We start from the raw sequence: 22769 nt of genomic DNA, 5'->3' as shown, positions 1-22769 counted from the left end.
GGTTCATCACTTCACGTTGGCATCATCAACGTCTCTTCATTTGCCTGTTGGCAACTTCGTTACAATGTCCCTAAAACCAAATCTGTCTAAAGACTTAACATTTATGCATTTGGCAGATGCTTTTATCCAAAGCGACTTACAGTGCACTTGTTACAGGGACAATCCCCCCGGAGCAACCTGGAGTTAAGTGCCTTGCTCAAGGGCCCAACAGTGGCATCTTGGTGGTGCTGGGGCTTGAACCCCCAACCTTCTGGTCAGTAACCCTGAGCCTCAACCACTGAGCCACCACTAATAATATTAATAATAAATTGGTGCTCTAATGAATCAAATGCCTTATAAAAATATAACAATAGAATAAAGCTGTCCTCATGTATTCATTCTGAATCTAATAAATCAATAACTAAAGCTGATTTTAATAAATAACTTGTGTTGAAATGCTTCCCTTGATGTCATCATGGTGAAAATACACAGATAGTTCGGGTAGGCAGGGTGTGGCTCCTGATCGTGATGAACTCTGGGATACACTTAGCCTGAAAGACCACTCCGAAGCGGTATTCACGCTAGTGTGGGTTAACTGAGCTTTGGCATGTTATAGACATGGGACAGTCTTGAACCTTTACTTGTTTGGCCAAGACCGCAAGTGTGGGTATGGGGACAGGGCCACAACTCCTAATTTGTGCGCCTTCACGGTGAACTCAGAAAGGCATTCTCAGCAGATCGCCAAATTCTCGAGTCACCATAGAACAAGACGCTAAAAAGAATGGCGCACCATATTTCAGTGGCAGAACATGACGTTTTAATGACTGCAAATGAGCATTTCTTCATCTTTACTCATAATAGCGATAGGAGCTGCATCAGTTTAGGACTGAGTGTTTGCTTGATAGAAAGTATACTGAATTTTATTTTTAAACTAATAAAACTATAATTTACCGTACATATAAAAGCTTAATTCAACACTAATATTAGACTTCTCTCGCCTACATTAATGTTTAATAGGTTGACCGTTATGTTATTTGTTTGCATCATTATAGTATTAACATTCATATTATTTTAATATTATGATAATAGGCTATAGGTTTACTATACTTGTTATTTAAAGATTAATGTTACAGGTATTTACCATGTTTTGTGCATGCTAATTGTATTTTACTCAATGTCATGTGAACTGAATGCATTCCCTTTAGTTTAATACCATTTTATGTACCAAGTTTAACATTGGGTCTTCTAAAAACCTAGAATCATATAACCTTTAATATACCACAGTTGCTGATGGTATCATAGTATAAATTGACCCTTTTTAAATAGTAGGATCTCCAACAGTTCCCATCATTTTAAATAGACTGAATGTAATATTTCTCAGTAGGACACACATGATTATTCATGAAATGAAGATTTGCTGTAACAGAGGTGGAGAATGTTGGGAGGCCCACAGAGTTATCTAACCATTATGTCCTTTTATTATTTGTTGTGGCCATAAAACTTTTTTGTTGTCTTGTCCAGAGGCGGCGGCAGCCGATTTTGCCGGGGCTTCAGCCCGAATGTTTTGAGTGTAGCCCCGAATGTATTTTGAAAAGTTGACTGACAAATATAAAACCAGACAAAAGCCTATGTAAACCTCCGAAATCATAAGTTGCCTTATTTCATTGTGCTTTGGCTTTGCACATACTGCGTACAGCCTGTAAAAATAGACATAGGCATAATCTAGCCTATAGAATAAGTTCCTTTGCTGTCGGTAGCCTATGGGCGACTGCGTTTCTTCCTCTCTGTTGAATATGCAGCAGGTAGGGGAGGAGCTTGCACAGTTGTTGACATCAACTAACATTACTTAGTGGCGAGTTAACAGCAGTTAGCAGGAAAGACAGCAAAAATTAAGCAATTGAGGCTTTGGGGATTTTTCCGAAAGAAGTCAGTGGGTAAGAATTCACATTTGTTTTTGTCCTTAAAGTCTGAAGATCATCATCTGGCTGGCTTTCACCCACAGTAGGCTAAACCTCAAGAGGTCCACTACCGACTTTCATCACATGTTGTAGCCTCCAGCCTCCTTGACCCGATTGATGCAACTTGTTAGCTCCTTGTTAGCGCATCCGCCTCTCACGCCAGAGACCGCGGTTCGAGTTCCGTTCGGAGTGTACTTTTCTTTTTTATCAGGTGTTGTTTTCACTAAGGATAACCAATAAGCATTAGCATAAAATGTTTGTGTGACTTGTTTTGTGATATTAGTTTGTAGTAAATATACACCTTGATTTGATTAAATGGTTTTGTAGAGTGTAGCAAAGATGAGCTACAGACTGAGGAGCAGCAGCAGCTGTGCCAGAATCAGGCATGGAAACTGGTATTAATTAGTCACTTTACTTTAGAGAAAGTTAAAAGTGAAACATTGTTTATCACAATGATCCTAATGAAAGGATTTTGACAGATGAATTATACTCATAGCGATGATGAGAATTATATACAGTTCGATGCCATGGTGTGTCAATGAACTTAGACTAAAGTCATTCATGTATTGCTTTAACTTAGGATCTTATACATCATTTTGACTATTTATGTCAAAACATATAAATTATTTATATTCAATATTTTTTTCTACCTCACTTTACTCACTGTAATATAACTCTTTTGTGATGACGTTATGGTAATGTACCATAAAAATTGAAGAATCATGATAGATCTTAGGGCAATCCCACTGATCTGCTCTTCCCAATACATTTTCTTCAATGGTATTGGTCTACAATTTGAAATATGTAGCACTTGATGAATTAGTTATTTGAAGCTGATTTGCAATAAGTTATGTGCTGTGTTATGTTAATTGGATTAAGCATTTTAGGTTTTTTACTTGGGACTCTAATTTTGAAAAATTACCTGACTAAGCAAGGGAGCAGCCATTTTAGTTTCAGTTTGCTCAGCTCTCTCAAGCATTAAGCTTCATTTGACTGCTGCTCCAGTTTTTCTTTAATGTTTATGCCTTCGAAAGCATTGTCAGTAAGTAATCATTGTAAAATGTGTAAATTGAGAATATTTTATTTATTTTCTATGCTATATTGGTAATAATTAAGTGTTGTTTTATATATACACCAATTGCTCAACCGGTAACTCTGCTCTGTTAGCCTTTATATTGTGTATATAATTTGTATTCTGTTTACTAAAAGCGCTTTATTTGTGTATTGTTTTTGATAGTTTCACTCTCCTTTGAAGCATATTGGAGTAAACCTCAGGAGTTTTGAAAAACTACACCCTGACTCCAGTCTTTATTTGAAGGGAGTTTGGCTTGCTGCTGAATTGTGTTCACACATATGGAAACACACAAGGAGAGCAGTATATGCTGTATCTGTTCTTTTGCATCACAGATGATTCAGGGAGGAGAGAGGATGAGTTAGTCGAGGATAGTAATAGAGTGGAAGATTTAGGAACTGTAGAAACAGGCCCAGCCAGAGCAAAACTCAAAGAATACCCTCTCACCAGCTTTGGACTACAGAGAAGTGGTTGCTAGTGTGAAAATAAAATTGTCTGGGCTAAGCCCCGGATGTCCTTTAATGCTGGAAACACCTCTGGTCTTGTCCCCTAAAAGGCAATGGCTGTACAGTCTCATGTATAGGGTCCATCTACCTCCAAAACCTTGGTAATGAATGAAATTATGTTGTTTTAACTGAAGATCATGTGTCTGATTATACATTATAGATGTTCATGATCTCAATATTAGAGAAAAGTAACTCCTCTCTTCCTCGTTGTAAAGGAAACTGTAAAAGGTCCATATTGAATGGCAGATATAACATGTAATTTAGAGAAGGACCATAGCTTCTAATGGAAAAGAGGAGGCTGAGCAACAGAAAGACATCTTTTCATTGAATCACTTCACCAAGCTAAAGGAGGGCACTGTAGGTTAATCTAAATGAGAGCATGTCTCATTTATATTTTCAGATAATAAAGAGAGTACAATGAACATGTCTGGAAATGTGTGCATTTATATGTACAGTTCATGAATTAAATTGATAAGTAATCAAATCCCTAACCTCTATGATATATCTGTGGTTTGTGAAATGATCACATATTATCTAGTTAGAGAAGAAGAATGATTGATTAATTGCATAAGCTTTCAATTGTCAGACATTACCTGCATATTGATACTATGTATTGTAATGTTATAAATAACATGAATATTCATTGACTGAAGGAACTGTAAAAAGAATGTGGATGCTATAATAATTGTATTCTTTGATGTTTTATATGTTTATTAAATAATATTAAATAAAATAATTTATTAGAAAGTCTAAATATAAATACCTACACACCTTTTTTTTACAGTGAAAAGTGTGGAGCCTTTTCCAGTTTGTTCTACGCAAAAAAATATTACAGTATTTAAAACTTCTCATTAAAAGAAAAGCACAATATACACAATTTGTTCACTTTTGTATGCAAATCTGCAGTGTGAGACTTGAAATGCTGAGGAGAAGAAGATTTGTGAGGTAAAGATTGCATTTTACCATAACAATGCTTTAAAAGTATAATCGTGTGCGTAATCTGAGTTTCCACGACCACTTTGTCACTATCAGAAGGGCACACGTGCTGACAACCTCCGAAACTTACTGACATCTACCTGAAATAAGCTATCTCTGGAACATAATCTACTCCGGAGTACAGAGAGTAAGTTGCTATGGCTACTAACATACCCTGAAAGCTACCTCCGTTTTTTAAACCAAAAGTTGAGTTTATCAGTTTACTCTTGAGTAAACTTACACGGGTAAGTCGCTCAACCTGCTTTCTGGAATACCCCCAAGGTATTTTGCAGCTCACACAGCTTTAGCGAAGAAATCCCCTATAAACTATTACTGTATTATTTTAATTTTTTTACCATTTTTTTTTTTTTATTATTGTTTTATATGGTTTTTAGTAGAACACAAAAGAACAGAACAAACAGGTCACTAGGGGTATAACATACAATTATGTTGTTCATAAACTGTTAATGTCAAATCAGGGGTTAATTTCCCAATAGTCTCAGAGGAGTGAGAAAGAACTTTTCCTTTTCCCCCTCTCTTCCTTCCTTTATAATAATATCAGGAGAATAATTGTAATTGTCCCTTCAAGTCAATAAAAGGTTCAAGGTTCCATCATACAACATTCAGTTCCAGCATGTTTTCATTGGATAAGTATTTGAATGAGAAAAGAATAAATAAAATAAAAATAATAATAATTACACTCACAATATCAACAATTGCATTACACTCACAATATCTCCTTATATTCACTTCCTGCTTCTATACATTAGCCATTTTGACCAGTACTTGTAGAATTTGTCCATGTTTAATCGTAAAGAAAAGGTCAGCTTTTCCATATCATATAAATGACTTACAATCACTATCCACTCATGTTTTGTTGGTGGACTCTCATGCAGCCATTTCCTAGTTGTGGTTTTTTTACTCACAACTAATTATACATTATAAGTAGGTATTTGTCTTGAGTATTAAGATTAGTTGGTATATATCCTAAATATATAGTACTGAAACTGTACTCCGTCTCGAATCCCAGTATCAATTTTATTTCAGAGATTATCTCTAACCAAAAAGGCTGAATCGTTGGACATTTCCAGAATATGTGAAAGGAATCTGCCATAGAGGTATTACATTGTCTCCAACAGAATGCAGAATCTGGTTTACCATTCTGTAAATATTTTCTCTTGGGAGTAATAAAGAATCTTATGATATTTTTCCATGAGAATTCTCTCCATTGACCTGAACTGGTGGTAGTATACTGTGTTTTGCAAATGTTTAACCACTCTTCATCGGATATATTACTGTATTATTTGAATCAAATCTTTCAAATTTGTTCTTTAAAAAGTAAAACGTAAACAATAAAATCAATTCATATTTTCATCAACAGTATGTTTTAATTAGTTTGGTTATCATCATGATGCATCTTTCTTTTCTTTTTTTTTTTTGCCTAGAATTGTCATTAACATTGACAAAATAAAATAAAAAAATGTCAGTGTTCATCAATAATTTAGTTTAACACTGCTTCAGGTTGCCTACCAAGACATCATAATGTCATGTCTAATGATCTAAAGCACATTCAAAGTTTTAGAAAATAAAAAAGATTTAGAGATAACCAAATAAATATTTGACTACAAATCTCTTGTTAGAAATTGAATCATGTTGAACAAATTGACATATTAAATTATTTTACAACTGCTTGATCAGATACCATAATTTTGGGAGTTCATAGGCAGTGAAGGATACATCCAGGGTCCAAAATTAAATTTTTGACATATCAGCCAATGGTGACTCAATTAAGAATTAAATTTTAACTCAATTTGGCATGTTTATTTAGTACAATTATTTACATAAAAAATAGTACAATTAATGCAGTGAACTCTGCCTCCTGACCTGTACGTCAATTCCATAATAAAAGTACCTGTTTTCCTTCCAGCAGAACAATTTAAGATTGAAGTACATATAACTTTGTGTTTATACAATGTTCTTCACAGCTGAATGAAGAAAAACAGAATGCAGGTATGTCGAGACATGACTGTCAAAGTTTCCACTGCAAACTAGTGAGATGCTCAAAAAGCATCCGTCTGACACATACTGTGTGTACATAGACCAATGATTAAAATTAGCACAGGCAAGAACGCATGCTGTGAGATCAGGACAGATTGACAAACTCAATTGCAAAATAGATTACTGTCGACTGTAGGCTTAAGTTCAATGGTATGGGAATACTACAATTAATATATTGACTTCTGAAGCCACTTTTCTTTCAAGTCAGTCTCTTGACACTGCATTAGTAGCTGATGCTATGGGAAATCCTCCAAGGAGTGACAATCTCTGAAGCCTGTATAGAATCACACAAATCTATTGTCAACCGGTGCTTGAAGCTATGGCCCTCATGAGTGCATCATCACGGGCATATAAACCAGAGAACAGAGCAATTTTCATCAGAATTTTTCTCCTTTGCCATTACATCTCTCGTGCTCTACAAAGCCTGACTCATAGCTTCATCTTTCTGATCGGCACTTCTAAACAATGATTGGAATATTTTTAATCTTCCTGTTGTGATTTCGATGATAAGCATATCCTTATCACTATTGTGTAGTGTGTTGTATTGTTATATTTTTTGTTTCTGTCTAGCTAAAGAAACTATAAATGGAAATTTGCTTAACGCAAGTGGCCTTTCAAGCATTTTAACATGAATACATTATGAGGTTAGTGTTTTAGGCTTATTTTTGCTGTTTATCAAATTTGTTAACTGTTGTTGTTGTTTTTTGTTTAAACTCCTTATTAAATTTTTGTGCAGTGATGTTCAGAGCTCATTTTTACTCAACGATTTGTTGCCTTTATTGAGGCGCGTGGGTTAGGGTTTGAGGTCTAACTGTGTCTGTATGAATAGTTGAACCTTACATCTTGACGCAGGCAAAGATTTTAGTTAACTTAACAAATATAATAAAAACCATCGACAGTATAAGAATGAAATGGTAAAGAAATAAAAGTCCTTTTATTGATAATTGATAATTTACTGAATAAGAAATCTGTAGTTGTCTCGACTAGACTTTATTGGCTGAACAAAGTATTTTGCATTTAGTGAACAAATAAATTCAAACTCACTAAACAAATCAGTTTTACTGAGGAGTTGTTGAGATAATGCAGAAATCTTCTTGCATTATGTTCGTCTTGATTTTTTTAATCTTAATTAGTTTTTACAGTTTACAGTTACAGGAACTTCCGCAACCCATGCCATATTATCCTTGTTAATTCTGCGTAAAGAAAAAAAAATCGTAATGACTGATGGAACATGTTGTAAATCAATTAATAATTACAGCAATATATGGTTTGTCTATATTTTCCAAAGATTCCCTTGTATATTTATATTTTTATTATGAAAAAGGACAAAGGTGTCACTGCAGCTGACATTTTGTCCATGCTACATATAAAGAATATGCTTTCTGCCTCACTGAATGAATATAATCCACATTAGAACAGTAAAAGTAACATCATGGTTACTGTTGTAACCTCCGTTCCCTGAGGGAGGGAACAAGAAATAGTGTCAAATGAAGTGACACAAGGGGTCTTTCTTGGGATCCTTGCATACCTCTGAACTTGAGAAAAGGCCAATGTGAAATTGGCAGTCAGAATTTGGGTATAAACGGAAGCGAGCGTGAGTCTGTCAGTCAGGTTTTTGCACTGAGGAGCCAAGAATAAGGCACAACCGTTTACAGTGATAGGTCTAGTGCCGTGGCAGGAGGGACACAACGTCTCGTTCCCTCCCTCAGGGAACGGAGGTTACAACAGTAACCATGACGTTCCCCTTCTGTCACTCACTCGACGTTGTGTCGAATGAACTGACACAAGGGGTCCCATTCAAAAGCGCCACGCACTATCCCGTGTTATGTGAACTGCCGAGATAGGTGCAAGCAGGCTGCTGCATGCTAGAGGCAACTGTATCAATTGCACGTAACCCTCCCCAACGCCCCCAATAGAGTGGTCATATACAGACCTTAGGTTCCCAGCACCCCTGAGGGGGGGAACAGGTGCTACATGACTAGCATGGGAGCAAGCCCGGTAGCCACGGCCTTTTCTCTCTCTCTGTCTCTCGCATAGAGTGTGAAGCGCTATGAAATGCATCGGGGAAGGCAGTCTTTCCCGGTCCTATTCTTTCAGGGGGAAAAGACCCTGCGGACGCCACATCCTGCCCACACTAGGGGGAGGTAACATGTGGCAAATACACCACGAGGGTTGTGAAGCCGTACGTGGGAGCAGCGCTGTGGTAGGTCCTGCCGGATGAGGGAGGAGCTCTACAAGAACGGCGACCGTGGGAGGGAGACGTGGTTCCGCCGACAGGGGGACCGTACCACGGATAATACATCACAGGGAGTTGCCTGAAGAGGGAATTAAGCCTGTGGAGCCCTACCTCAGTACAGAGTACATGTGGCACGTAGTGGGTCTGGATGCGAATTGCTATGCTGAATTCGCATGCAAGAAGGCTAGGGAGGAAGAACATCCAAGAAGCGATGCTTAGTGGCTAACCTGAGAGAGAAAGTGCACAGGATCAACTTGGTGAAGGACGCTGGTTGAAAGCGGAACACCCGGTCGGTTGTTCCACATTACCGAGTTCTTCCGGCTCGGACCTGACAAAACACAGGACAAGACCGACTCAACCCTGAGATTAAAGGTATTGGGTGTTGCCCAGCCCGCTGCTCTGCAGATGTCTGCTAGGGAGGGGCCATTGGCCAGTGCAAACGAGGATGCCACACTTCTCGTAGAGTGTGCTCGATCCCACAAGGGGGCGGACATGCCCCGAGTCTGGAAGGCCAAGGAAATGGCCGTCCGCCGAAGCAGACAAAGTGCTGCTCACAACATCTAGAGCTCTGCATTCAGACCAAATAGATACGCAAAGCATGTACCGGACACAGCAACGAGAAGGCTGGGTTTGTCTCCACCTGGGGTAGCTTGCTTGCAGGTTCACAACCTGGTCCCTGAAGGGTGGTAGGAATCTTGGGCACGTAGCCCCGTCATGGCCTCAAGAAACCGGACCGAACTCAAGACCCGGACTGAGCTCCAGGCAGGTGTCACTGACAAAGAACGCTTACAGGTCCTTAACCCTCTAGCTAATGCTATCAGGAGGGCCATCTTCAGGGAGAGGGCCTAGAGCTCAACTGAGTCAATAGGCTCAAAGGGGGGGTCTCTGAAGGCCCGAGAGGACCACTGAGAGATCCCAGGAGGGGAACAGGCTTGGCCGGAGAGGGTTCAGTCTCCGGGTGCCCCTAAGGAACCTGATAATCAAGTTGCGCTTACCCAAGGACTTGCCATCTACTGCGCATCTCTGCGGGTCTTCGGCTCGGCAAGAACACCAATTCGTGAACAAGTGCCACTTCAGGGCATAAAGTTGCCTGGTGGAGGGAGCTCTGGCTTGGTTGATCGTGTCTACGACTGCAGGTGGTAGGTCAATCAGATCTTCCGTGTCCAGTCCAGTGGCCAGACATAGAGGTTCCAGACGTCTGGGTGTGGGTGCTTCCTCAGGGGGATTTTCCAGGGAGGTGCTGTCGCGAGGAGCGTAAGATCTGTGAACCAGGTCCGGATGGGCCAATAAGGAGCCGCCAAGGTGACCTGTTCCTCGTCCTCCCTGACTTTGCACAGCACCAGTGCAAGAATGCTCACTGGGGGAAATGCCTACTACTGTGTTCCAACGCGTCTGTCCTGAGAGGGGCTTCTGTTAGGGAGTACCAGAGCGGGCAATGGGAGTTGTCTTGGGAGGCAAAGAGATCTATCTGTGCATTTCCGAATTGGTCCCAAATCAGCTGGACCACCTGGGGGGGGGCCTCCACTCTCCGCTGGACGAAACCTGTCCCAACAGTATGTCGCTGCTGACTCCAAAGGAGGAGATGGCGGGCGAGTTGTGACATATAACGAGAGCGCACGCTGCCATGGCGATTTATGTACGCTACCGTCACAGTGCTGTCTGAACGGATCAAGACGTTCTTGCCCCGAATCAGTGGCAGAAACCTCAGCATGGCAAGGAATACAGCCAGCAACTCTAGGCAGTTTATGTGCCAACGCAGCCGGGGCCCTGTCCAGGAGCCAGCGGCAGCGTGCCTGATGCACACGGTAACCCAACCCTGTTGAGAGTATAGTATATTTTCAATATTCTAGTATGTTTCTTATATATCAAAATACTTATATGAGTTTCCTGGCCTTTGTGTGACCCAGGAGAGAGCATATGAGGTTACTAAAAGTGTTGATGCTGCAGAGGCCACAAAGAGCACCCAGCTGTAACAAAATAATGAGACTAAGGACCTTGAAGATAGACTAAAGCCAAGTTTCTACAAGTAAAAAGATATCAAAAGGCTCTGTGAGATAATGGTGGCAAATAGTATCCATTGGTTACAAAAATAACAAAGGGGCACAGAAATGAGGTAATGCCAGATAACAAACTGTATAGAAGAGGAGGTTTTGACTAAGACAGTCAGAACGGACAGCTGGCCGGTCTCATGTTTGTTGGTGTTCAATAAACTACAACTTTGGCATCTGGAACTCAAGACTCTGAGAGTTTTCTTACAACTTAGAGAGATTCATCGTGATATTCCACGACATATCTTTGGCTCCAACTCGTGGGGCTGGCATTGAGGTCAAGGGGGCAGAGGTCGCTGGTGGGACGGCTTGCACGAATCGCACAGAAACACCGGCCAGAAACTGAGGTAAGCATCTTTGCTTAAGGTGTTTTTGTGTGATCTGTGGTAGCGAGTCCCGTAAGTGGCTTCCTAAGACTTTTGCCAGTCCGGACATAGAATAATTTGAACTAATTGGCTAAAATAGAGGCGAGTTCCAGATTTCAAAAATAGGGGGTGGGATTGTTTAAAGAGAGTTTAAGAAAGTTTATTTGAAGAAGGTAGAAAAAGCCTGGGGTGAGTCGAAGCGACGCACGTGAAAATTCCCGGTTAGGTGCATTTATTCAAGGTTTTGCCAGAAGAGTGGCTGAAAATCCTGTACAGGTGAAAATCCTAACACGGGTGGAGAAGTGAAAATTCGCGCAAAATTCCTCCAGGTGTTAGATTAAGTTATTTATTGCAGTGTTTGACGGAACCCGGACTGTGCAGAAAACGGGGAATTGTTGAACTATGTGCATGTTTGAGATAATGAATAATGTGCATGACTAACTATGTTGTTGGTGCATGTGTGCTTTAATTGCGCTGTTTTTGTGTTTATTCAAATGCATGATTGCAGTGTTGATGATGTATTGTGTGCAGAGGCAGAATAATACAGAGAATCAGGTGCACTAAGCAGGAAATGCTAAATGAGAGCAAAAGTGGAAAACTAATTGAAACAGTGAATTGAATAAAACAATTGTTGAAAAAGTATAAAGACGCAAAATGGCACCTGCTTCTCTGATAACTCCCTGCCATGCTCTCACTCACTGGTCAGCTGAACGGACAGCTCTGTGAGTGAGGAGAAGGGGAGATTCAGAAGAGAAAAATAGAATAATTGGGAAAAAGATAAAGAAAAGGCAAAAAGTTTTCCATTACAGTGAACAAGACTAGAGAAAAATGCAGAGACAAGCGAGTTTTGTAAAGTTGGAGGTCAATGCAGATCTGAAGAGTGGGAGAGAGAATTGGAAAGAGCGCTGATAGAGTTAAAGGGAATCAGCGATCATTTTTGGAAAGAATCAGAGTACATAGATTACGCAGGGCAGAAGAGAAAATTAACTGCAAAAAAGGAGTTAATGAGAACCTTAACTGAAGTGGTGAATTTAGGAGAAATAGAACAGGAGTGGCCATTTGTTAACTGGTTGGATGTTGTGGTTAGGAACATAGATCCTAAATTATTTGTGGATCACATAACTACACTCTGTAAAACAGGCCATAGAGATGAGATAGATATATACAGGGGACATTTGAAAGTGTCAGTCAAGGAGGCGAATATTCCTTACTTGAAATCTGAAGTGGCACATTATTGGGAAACGTTGTTTTAAGAGGGCAGACTTGGATAGGGAAACATAGATATGCATGATATAAAGCAGAATGCAAAACTTAAGTGTGTATTGCTAATATAGACATAGATAATGATGCATTACTTATGTGAAAGCAATGTATTGCTCATGTTGAAATACATATGTAATCAAAAATGAAAGTATAATGCATGATAAAGCAAATAATTAGAAAAATGAATGCATTAGTTTAAACACTTGTGACCATGCTGTATGTATAAGAAATAAGTAATGTATAATCATGTTATCCAGTTTAGACTTTGTACCCAAGATGTATGTATAAGTAGTATGTGAGGTATAACCACGTTTTAAGAAAAGTTTTGTAATTCACAAAATAAGATTATATTAACAAACATAAAGCATGAATAAACAAAAGTTGGTTTTGAGAAGAAATAAAGTGAAACCATATAAGCAATAAAAGAAGGAACATAAGCAAATAATAAAATAAAAGAATAAGAGAAAATATAAGTTAAGAAAATAAAGAGGATAACAAAAAGAGTAAAAAGAAAGAAATAAAAGATAATAAATAAATATAAGGGGAAGAGATAAGAAATAAAAATAAGTATAATAAATATATAAATAAGTATTAGTAGTAATAAATATTTAGTTTATTTAGTTGGATGTTATCCAGAAGTATAGTTGATAAGACTCGGATAAATGAGCACAGTTGTTGATTTTTTCATTCTCCCTCTCTTACAATATGCTGGAGACTGAGTGCTGGGAAGATCTGTAGGGGAGGGGCTGCTAGAGTGAGAATAGGGAGCTGTAAAGGGAGGGCTTTGAGCATGCACAGAGAAACAGAACAATACTTTTTTTTTCCTTGTCTCAGTTTTCCTCCTGAAGCAGAAATCATAATGTGGAAATAAGATGTTACTGAATTTGAGAGGAGACTAACTGAGAGGAGAAAAGAAATCGAATTAAAAAGATTAATAATAGAAACACAGGGAATTAGTGATCATTTCTGGAGTTATGAACAAATTAAATACAGTCAAAAATGTTAAGGTGATTTTTAATAGAGAGAGTAAAGGAGAATTAGCACCAATGTAGAAATTGTCTTGAACAGAGACCCAAAATGGATGTGACCTCTGTGGGTGGAAGTACATGAGTTTTAATATAAAAATAATTAACAGATATAGCGATCAACCACTGTACATAATGAGTGTTTTTTATGGAAATAAAGGAGAGGGATAAAAAGTGGAGAGCAAAAGGAGGGGCAGAAGTAATAGGTTTGTTTTAGTATAATATTTTTTGAGAGCTCTGTGTTTATAAAGGCCTTGTGTTTGTAAAAAGTGTGAAAGGTTCTGTGTTTGTGAGAGAATCTGTGTTTTAAAGTATGGGAAGTATGACTGAAGTGTGATTGCGTATGGAAGTGTATGTTATATGAGCCCTATAAATATCCATCCAGATAGTGAGGTTGATCCTTTGCTGTGTAACTAATGAGGAGTATGTATGCAATTTACATAAAAGAAAATCTATTTAGACTATTTTCATCAATATAAGAGGCAGAAGAGATCTGATGATTAAAAACAAAGAGGGCACTTAATAAATATTATGATTGTAGAATTAAAACCAATGATAAAAATTATATTTGTATGTCTGTGTAAATGTGTGTATGTATATGTATACGTATGTATGTATGTATAAGGATAAATATAATACAATATAAACAAACAAATAGCTGTAAAACAAAAATGTGCATGAAATCAAAAAGTTAACTCTTAGCGGACTGGACAATGTTTATTCTTGGGCTGTTCTTTTCATGCCATGAATGAAGCCTGATGTAAGATTAACTAAACTGAGAGCTGTTGAATGGACATGTGTCAGATCATAACTCCTTTTATATCAAAGTGATGAGTAAAGAATATTTAGATTATAAAAAAGTGATCACTTTAAAGTGATTGAATTGCATTTGGGAAATCACATTATCTGAACAAACAATAAAGCTTTGAGTCGAGTGTATTGCGTTAAACTAAAGTCAAATAAGTAATTGGATTTTAAACCAAGGTTGTATATAAGATAAGTGTTGTTATATTCAAGCAAATGGCAAAAGAGGGCCAATGATATGATGATAAAATAAATAATAAGAAAATAATATTTTGTATCTTATGCAGTTAAACCTTAAATGTGAAAACTTCACATTCATGTGTCCATTTTATGTTCTGTCTGGTCCAGTTTATGAGAGAATAATATTTTAACATTATGAAATTAAACACTAGAAAGTTGTTTTTGAATTTTCTATGATTTTAAAAATGTCTGGAGAACAATTTAAATGTGAGTGCAGCGTTATCGGTGTAAACTTGATCAACCAACAAAAGATAGGCAGAGATTTTTTATTTTTGTTAGGGACTGTCTGATGAAGACATTGAGGATGGCTTTGAGGGGAAACAGGCCTCTCTTGATGTCTTCAGACAGACAGAAAGGGGCCCGACTTTAGAAAAAGACAGATAGCAGATAGATAGATATTTTGTTTTTATTTTATTTATTTTTTGTTTGGTATACACAGAATAGGTCTTGGTTGATCGTGGATACATTGAGAAGCTGCATTTGAGACTAAAATTAAAGGAACATAAATTTAAGAATGATTTGGATCATTTAAACATTGGTCTTTGGGGCAGGTCAAGCCCATGGAGAAAGGTTAAGATTAAATTGAACATCATAACTTCCTCAGATATGAATGTTAATAAGTTCATATTCATGTGTCTATTCTGTGTTTCTTTTGTCATCATTATGTGTATGTTGTTTCACTAACTCATTCTGGAACTAGTTTCTCCCCATTGCAGACGGCTGAGAAAGATGATTTTATAGAAGTTACTAATGCTGCAGGAGGAAATCCGGACACAAAGAAGACTGAAAATGATGTGACTGATCTGATATATCCTCCTGCGCTCATTGCTGCTGGTAATCATTATTGATGTGCCATTTATAATGTGGATTCAAATTTCTCTGGAAAAGTTGATTTCAGTCTTATACGATCACTTTATGATTTTCCAGAATGCCATCAACGGGTTCAATGCCCGTGTCTAAATTGTTCTGAGGGTCTAAATTTAAATCCAGCAGCTAACCACTGATTTATTGATTTGAAGAGTAAATATTACAAACATATGGCAAAGTTATAGAGTTACCTATTGGATGGGTTACTCCCCCAAATTTTCCAGAGAGTACCCTCATAATAAAGAAAAAAAAAAAAGGAGCTTAGTGTGTGCTATAAAGTGCTGATTGAGTGTCTATTTCTATTACTACTATTTTAGTTTGCCATAGTTAATACATGAAAGTGTAATTTTAGAGGTATAATAGTGATAACTGTTAAAAGATGATGAAACATTTGGATAAAAAAATAAAATAAATAAATAAATAAATAATGTAATGAGTCATGAGAAATTAAAAGTAAGTAGTGTATCTTACTGAGCAATTATTTCAAAACACAAGAAAAGAGATATGTTTTTAGATATGTTTGTCTTTAAGACTTTATTATGTTTAATCTTTTACTTTTCTGTTAGTTTAAAAACTTGATTTATATTATTTTATTAGATAGAATGGAAGTTCCTTCACCTGAGAAAGTGTAAGAAATGGAGAAAGTAGTAATAATAAATTATTACTTAATAATAAAAAAGGGATTATAATATATTAATAATAATAATAATATAGGTGTTATAAATGTAAAGCTCTGCATGAATAAGAAGGCTAGAATAAGTTGAATTGATTATATAGAGAATGTCGAAAAAGACATTGTGTTCTGTTTTATTAAAGATTAGAAGGTTATTTGTATGTTGTTTGAATGGACAGAAGAAAGTAAGATGAGAGTAGTTTTTGATGAGAGTAGTTTTTGTTTTTAAATGGTGTGAGATGAGAAAGTTTGAAAGCAGTTAATATAATCAGTTATTATAAATATCACTATTTTTACTGTTGAAGAATAAATTAAATGTATTATTGTGAAACAGTGTAATGCCCCACTCCTCACTCTGTCTAAAATTGATAAGTGTCTGCTTGAAACAGAAACACAAGAGCAGATTTTGAAGAAATACCTATAAGTTGTTTTATTTTATTTTGATTTTATTTTTATATGTAAAATGATGTGCCGTGACAATAATGTTAGATAGAGTGATATGAAGGAGTTCAAACAGCTCTCCTCATCAATGATTAAAGATTTTATATATTCAGAGGGCAATCTAAAGTTAAGGGTTTATACTAAAGAAAAGAGATTAAGTTGAAAATTCATCTAAAAGAATAAATGTAGGTTCAAAAACTATCTAAAGACTATTATTGAATTGAGGTGATGTTTTTAATTAAGCTTCCTAGAAGCGTGAGAGGCTTTGATCTGATGTTAGTTCCACATAGTTTTGTGTAACATTTGCTGAAGTAGCAGAAATAAAACCTGAATGGAAATGAATGATCTTTAAATGAGTTCAATTTTAGCATATTTTACTTTTACTTTGGATAATTTTAATAGATTGATGAATTTTTAATAATGCTTTTTTGAATTTAACCATGTTTTGAATTGTCTCCATATTTAAGCATTTGTAGATGTTCCATTGGCTGTGTCGGTTCTCTGGTGATACTCCCTGAAAAAGAAAATATCTGTTTACTGATACCAAATTATTACGGATTGAGGACTGACCAGTATCAAGACCAGTGGCAAGAGGTGACGACCCAATGACGGGTAAGACTTGACAATGCCCAAGAAGGTTTGAAAGGGTTTTAAGGGGTGGATAAATGCTGCATTTTAATAACCGCTTTACTAAAATAACTTATCACAGTGTTAAATACTAAGCATTCTGTCACTGTGTTGTCAGGGGATCATACCCTGTGTAGAGGATTATTTATAGATTGGTTTTGGGGGTAAAGTTTTGAGAACCGTTGCAGACAAAGGAGTGCTTGACTTTATATAGAAGTATTAAACAAACATGGGGAATGTTTGTATGATAATGAATTTAGACTGGAAGATGATTTATTACTTTTACTTATGCTTTAATTGAACTCATATACATTTTAAAAGTAATGAAGAATGGAAAAGATACATGGTGGTGACTAAAGATTAAGATTGCTTGTCTTGTTTGTTTGTAACAATATAAATGGAATTAATTAAGAAATAGGGTGCAGGGTTGGCTACAATTGGTATAATAATTGAAACAACAATTCTTGAGAGGGGAATAATATTATATTGTGTGTTACCACTGATTAAATAATTATGTAAAAAAAACAGATGAAGTACTGATCCATGTAAATGGCCCAATGCAACAGAAAGACCAAACTGGGAGGAAATTGATTCCTCCAATGATATGTTATATATTTGATAATTTTTTTATTGATTTAATACTCTGAATTACTCTGATATAGTCTGAAACTATGAAAAACAGCTTAGCTTGCAGGGAAAATTAATTAATGTGATACAGACATTGAGAGTCATTGGGAAACAGGAGGAAATGAAATGTATGTGATAAGTGAATGAGTAGGGAGTTTTAAGATAAGGAACACCTGTGGTAGTTTACCTCCTCTGTGGAGAATTATAGCCTTTTGTGAATTACCCTTTCTGTGAATGACCATGAAAAATGTTGTGTATAGATACTAAAGGGATGATCTAATGTTTTTAATTGGAACAAAGTCAGGCTATGCCTGGCTCCTGCCTGGAGGAGGCAGAGGACCCATGTGTTATTTAGTGCTAGAAATGAGATGCAACAAATGTGTGTGTAGCAAATGACTCTAATAAGGGAAATCATTTAATATATTAATCAAATGAATGCAGAAAGTAATGATTGTTAGTTAATATAAAACATGTAACCATATGAGGTGATTACAGTGTTCTTTATGCATATAAAATGAAATAGTCATTCTGTTGCCATCATTGAAGCAAGTTAGGACAGGATGACCCGCTGAAGGAGAGAAGGTGGAAAACAATTGCGGCCTACAATACCAATGAATAAGAAAGACATATTAATATGGATGTTATTACTGACATACTTGGGACAAGTGTTGCCCCCAATGACGGGGCCTACCAGAGAAACGTCCCAAGAAGGACCAGGATCACCAGATGAACAATTCTAAGAAAGCATACTGCCGAATGGGTTCCCTACAATCAGCCTTGGGGATCTTGGATGGCCTTTCCAATGAAGCTGACCTAAAACAAAATACTCCAGAATGTGAATTAAGAAAGTACAGAGCACTTGACGGACTGTATTGAAGAAACTATGAATATGGACTTCCCAACGATGAATACAAGGCAAGACTCAGACAAAGAAGAGCAGCAAGCACAAAACTAAGAACCCCAGGAAGAAGAAGATCAGCAGGAACCGGCTACAGAATCTGAGGAAAGAGAAGAGGAAGTAGAAGGATAAGCGAAAGTAGGGGAAGAGCACGCTGCGGCAGAAAAAGGGATTGAAGTGCCGCAGTAGAGCAGGAAAGCATAGAAAGTGAGACAGAAGTACATGTCACAGAAGAACAGGACCAAGAAGGTGAAGAAGGAGAAAGACAAGAAGAAAGTGATCGTCCTGCTGAAACAGATTCAGAAGCAACTGAAGGAAATGAAACAGGCCAACAAGCGCAGTTGTTCGAGGAAGAGTTGTGGCACATGGAGAAAGAATGGAAGCTCAAGGAGGTATTAGTGTTGATGATGCTGTTACTAACATATTTGGGACAGGTATTGCCTCCCATACAGGGCCTACCGGAGAGGAAATCCAGGAAGGCCCAGACTCCCCAGGCGAGGGACCATCACAACGACTATGGTATGATGAATTTCCTACAATTGACATCTCAGACCTTCAATATTATTCTCCCTAATAAGCAGAGACTAGATAACATAGCAAGAGAAATCAGAAAGAAGCGAACGCCTGGATCACTAAACAAAGGTGAACCCGAAAAGCAAAGAATCTGGATAAGCAATTTGGCTAAGCAGAACAAACCGAAGAATCGGCCTCAAAAGACACCTGTCAAAATAATCACCCAAAGACTGAAAAAGCAAATAAATTTAGAAAATGATATGGAACCCATAGAGTCAGCAGGAACAGAGGAACTATTACAATATGCAAATCAAAATGACTGGTATAAATGGGCCAGATATAAAGCTAAGCAAGCAAAAATGACAAACTGTGTAATGTGCTCGCCCACTCCATTGAAAAAATTTGTAGTAGTCCCAAATCAGTATGATTATAAGCATTGCGCTGAGTATTATGCCAAAAAATTGTGGTAAAACAGGGAAACAGTGTTCTGCCCAACAAAATGTTTGGCATTCTTGGGTCATCTGGAATATGATAAATAGTATAAGATGATAGGGTGGGGAGATCAAGGCAGAAAATTAGACAAATACGTGTGGATAATGAGAAAAAAGAAAGCACATTATCATATAAAATAAATCGTCAACTGGAGTATGAATGCTTTAACAAAACTAAAGGAAAAACTAATGTAGGACAATTTAAGGGCAATTGTGCAGTAATATGGCATTTAGATGATGAAATGTTTTTTAATAATAATGTGATTAGATTTAGATTTAGATTGCTGTATATACATACATACCAAATAATACATCCCCAGAAGGAGCTTTTACCCAGGCGATGAGGAAACTGCATGACCTGAGAAAGGAAGTTAAATCTAATGTAGGAAGAGATCAGCGGTTTGGGCAATGGTTTGATGATCTTTTTGGGTCATGGAAGATTTGGCTAATGAAAATAGGTGTAATGTTAGTAGTAGGATTGACCCTATTTGCATTCTTGTTTTTTTGTATTATACCCATTCTGAGATCAATTATGACTAGAACGGAGGCTAAGCAAATGGTAACCGTATCAATGATGACAACGCAAACAAGTGTAGCAACCAGACAATATACCATTGGGCCAGGATTGGATGAACTTGATGAGATTTACTGAGAAGCAATCAAGAAAATAACAATGTAAGGGGAATTTTATTTTTGAACACTTTTCTCATGTTTTTGATAGTAAGGGAGACAGCAAGACTATTGTACTTTCATTTTACATAACAAAATAGGTAGCAACTCAAGAAAGGAGTTAGAGGGTGTTTTGTTTTTTGACATATTCCCCTATTATCAATGTAACCAATTACTTATTACTTATTGGTGAAGTATATCTTTAGTACACTGTATCTAACCAAATAGAAGTAGCATTTTTGATGATTATGGTTCCATATAATGTATATGTGAAGTTATTGCCAAGAGAAGACATATAAGAGCTATATTTGAAGACAGGAGCGACAAGCACCTCAGTGCTTGGCTGCAAGAGCAAATAGACTCAACTGGTGGTTTAAAAACCCGCTGTCTGCTCCAACACACCACCAGATAGCGCTCCAGGCTACCGGAATTGTCTGTGAGTTCCTCTGGCAACAAAGGATAAATATTACTATGTTACTTTCAATAGTGTTTTGTTAAAGCATATATATATATATCTTCTACTCAATGGATAATCAATTGTACTCTACATCACGCAAGGCTTTACAGTTGCATGCACATGCTTATTACAAATGAGTTGATTTTTGTCACCCACCCCCAGGCACAGCGCTAGCTAGAGGACTGGGATCTTTTACTCCTTCCTAGTTAAGTGTGGATGGAGAGGTTTGGTCCCAAGTTCTGCAGAGTGCAGCCCCATAAAAATGGCATTGGATAGTGGACTGAGTGGCCTACTTTGGCTACATGATGAAATGGGACAGGCTAGCTTGTGTGACTGCACTCTGGTTTGAGGGAAATAGAGTGTGAGACTTTTTAAGTCTCAGAGGTGGGAATATATAGTATATTTTCAATATTCTAGTATGTTTCTTATATATCAAAATACTTATATGAGTTTCCTGGCCTTTGTGTGACCCAGGAGAGAGCATATGAGGTTACTAAAAGTGTTGATGCTGCAGAGGCCACAAAGAGCACCCAGCTGTAACAAAATAATGAGACTAAGGACCTTGAAGATAGACTAAAGCCAAGTTTCTACAAGTAAAAAGATATCAAAAGGCTCTGTGAGATAATGGTGGCAAATAGTATCCATTGGTTACAAAAATAACAAAGGGGCACAGAAATGAGGTAATGCCAGATAACAAACTGTATAGAAGAGGAGGTTTTGACTAAGACAGTCAGAATGGACAGCTGGCCGGTCTCATGTTTGTTGGTGTTCAATAAACTACAACTTTGGCATCTGGAACTCAAGACTCTGAGAGTTTTCTTACAACTTAGAGAGATTCATCGTGATATTCCACGACAAGAGGCGTCTGTGGTTACAACAACACGTCTGGACACCTGCTGCAGGGGGTACCCGTGGGCCACCCCGCCATCCAGGGTAGTGAGAGCGGAGGGGTCAATTCCAGGCAGTTTGTCCGCGTCGGCTCGTCATGCACTTCCGGGAAGAAAGGAACCTGGGTTGTCTCGTACTGAGAACATGAACCATTCACAAAATGCTGCCTGCGTGTGATCGCAGGCCAGGCATGCGAGGCAGCTTTTATGACCGTCAGAAGTGGAGAGAAATCGGCCGCATCCAGGAAATACACAGATGCATCCTGAAAAGGACATTCAACGCCTGCTGTGTATTGCTCTTTTATGAGTGAATACTCAATCTCTTTTAGAGAAACAAACTCTTTTAGGATGGGAAAAGTGAAAGGCAGTAAAAACGTTGTCGAAGCGCCCAGGGGTGTGGACTGCACAGCTTGCAGCGAGAGAGAATGCCAGCTGGAAACGCACTGTAAGATCCAACAGCAGTGCTTCTTGCCAGTAGAGGTGAGTGGAACATTGGTGAACTCAGCTTGGTGTTTGCTCCACAACCGCTCGGCTCCATAGAAAAAATCTGACTGACAGACGCACACCCGCTTCTGTTCTGAGGATTTGGGAGATATATGGGGGAGCCGAGGTGGACCTGTTTGACTCCCTGGAGACAACACATTGTTGCCATTAATTCTACATAAACAAACTACACTGGGAGTAGACACTTTGGCTCACAAATGGCTAGCCAAACGCAAATATACATTCCTTCCTGTCTGCTCACTACACCAGTGGCCCAACCACCCTTGGTTTGCCGAAAATATTCGAACTGTCGGATGCTCCTCCTTGGGAATTTCCCTCCAAGGAAAATTCTGCTTTCACAAGCTTGAGGCATGATCTGGCATCCCAAACCAGAGCTGTGGAGACACTATGAAGCCCATGAACGAGGCTCATCAGACACTTCAGGGTTGTTCGACACCATATTTCTAGCCAGATCTCCATAGAAGAGGTGTCTCTAAGCTTTAAAATGTCACCTTTTCATTGCGTGGTGTTCCATCCAAGGTGAGGACCCAGCATGTTGCCCTGTGCAGATCATGCTCCACTTTTTACAGGAGTGTTTGGATGCAGG

The 22769-nt window shown here is 37.9% G+C and overlaps 1 long non-coding RNA gene and 1 pseudogene across 1 annotated transcript; one reads left to right on the top strand and one right to left on the bottom strand.

Annotated features, from left to right (window-relative positions):
* Positions 1-22769, bottom strand: part of LOC127633142 (pappalysin-1-like) — a 359290-nt pseudogene that overhangs the window by 132936 nt on the left and 203585 nt on the right.
* Positions 15248-18590, top strand: LOC127633194 (uncharacterized). Its single transcript, XR_007969180.1, has 3 exons — positions 15248-15363; positions 16978-17122; positions 18315-18590. It is a non-coding gene; the product is annotated as an uncharacterized LOC127633194 (long non-coding RNA).

Source organism: Xyrauchen texanus, chromosome 3 (assembly GCF_025860055.1).
Source record: "Xyrauchen texanus isolate HMW12.3.18 chromosome 3, RBS_HiC_50CHRs, whole genome shotgun sequence".
NCBI classification, from domain to species: Eukaryota; Metazoa; Chordata; class Actinopteri; order Cypriniformes; family Catostomidae; genus Xyrauchen; species Xyrauchen texanus.
The sequence above is the reverse complement of the archived record's forward strand: the minus strand, read 5'-3'. Positions and strand labels throughout refer to the sequence as shown.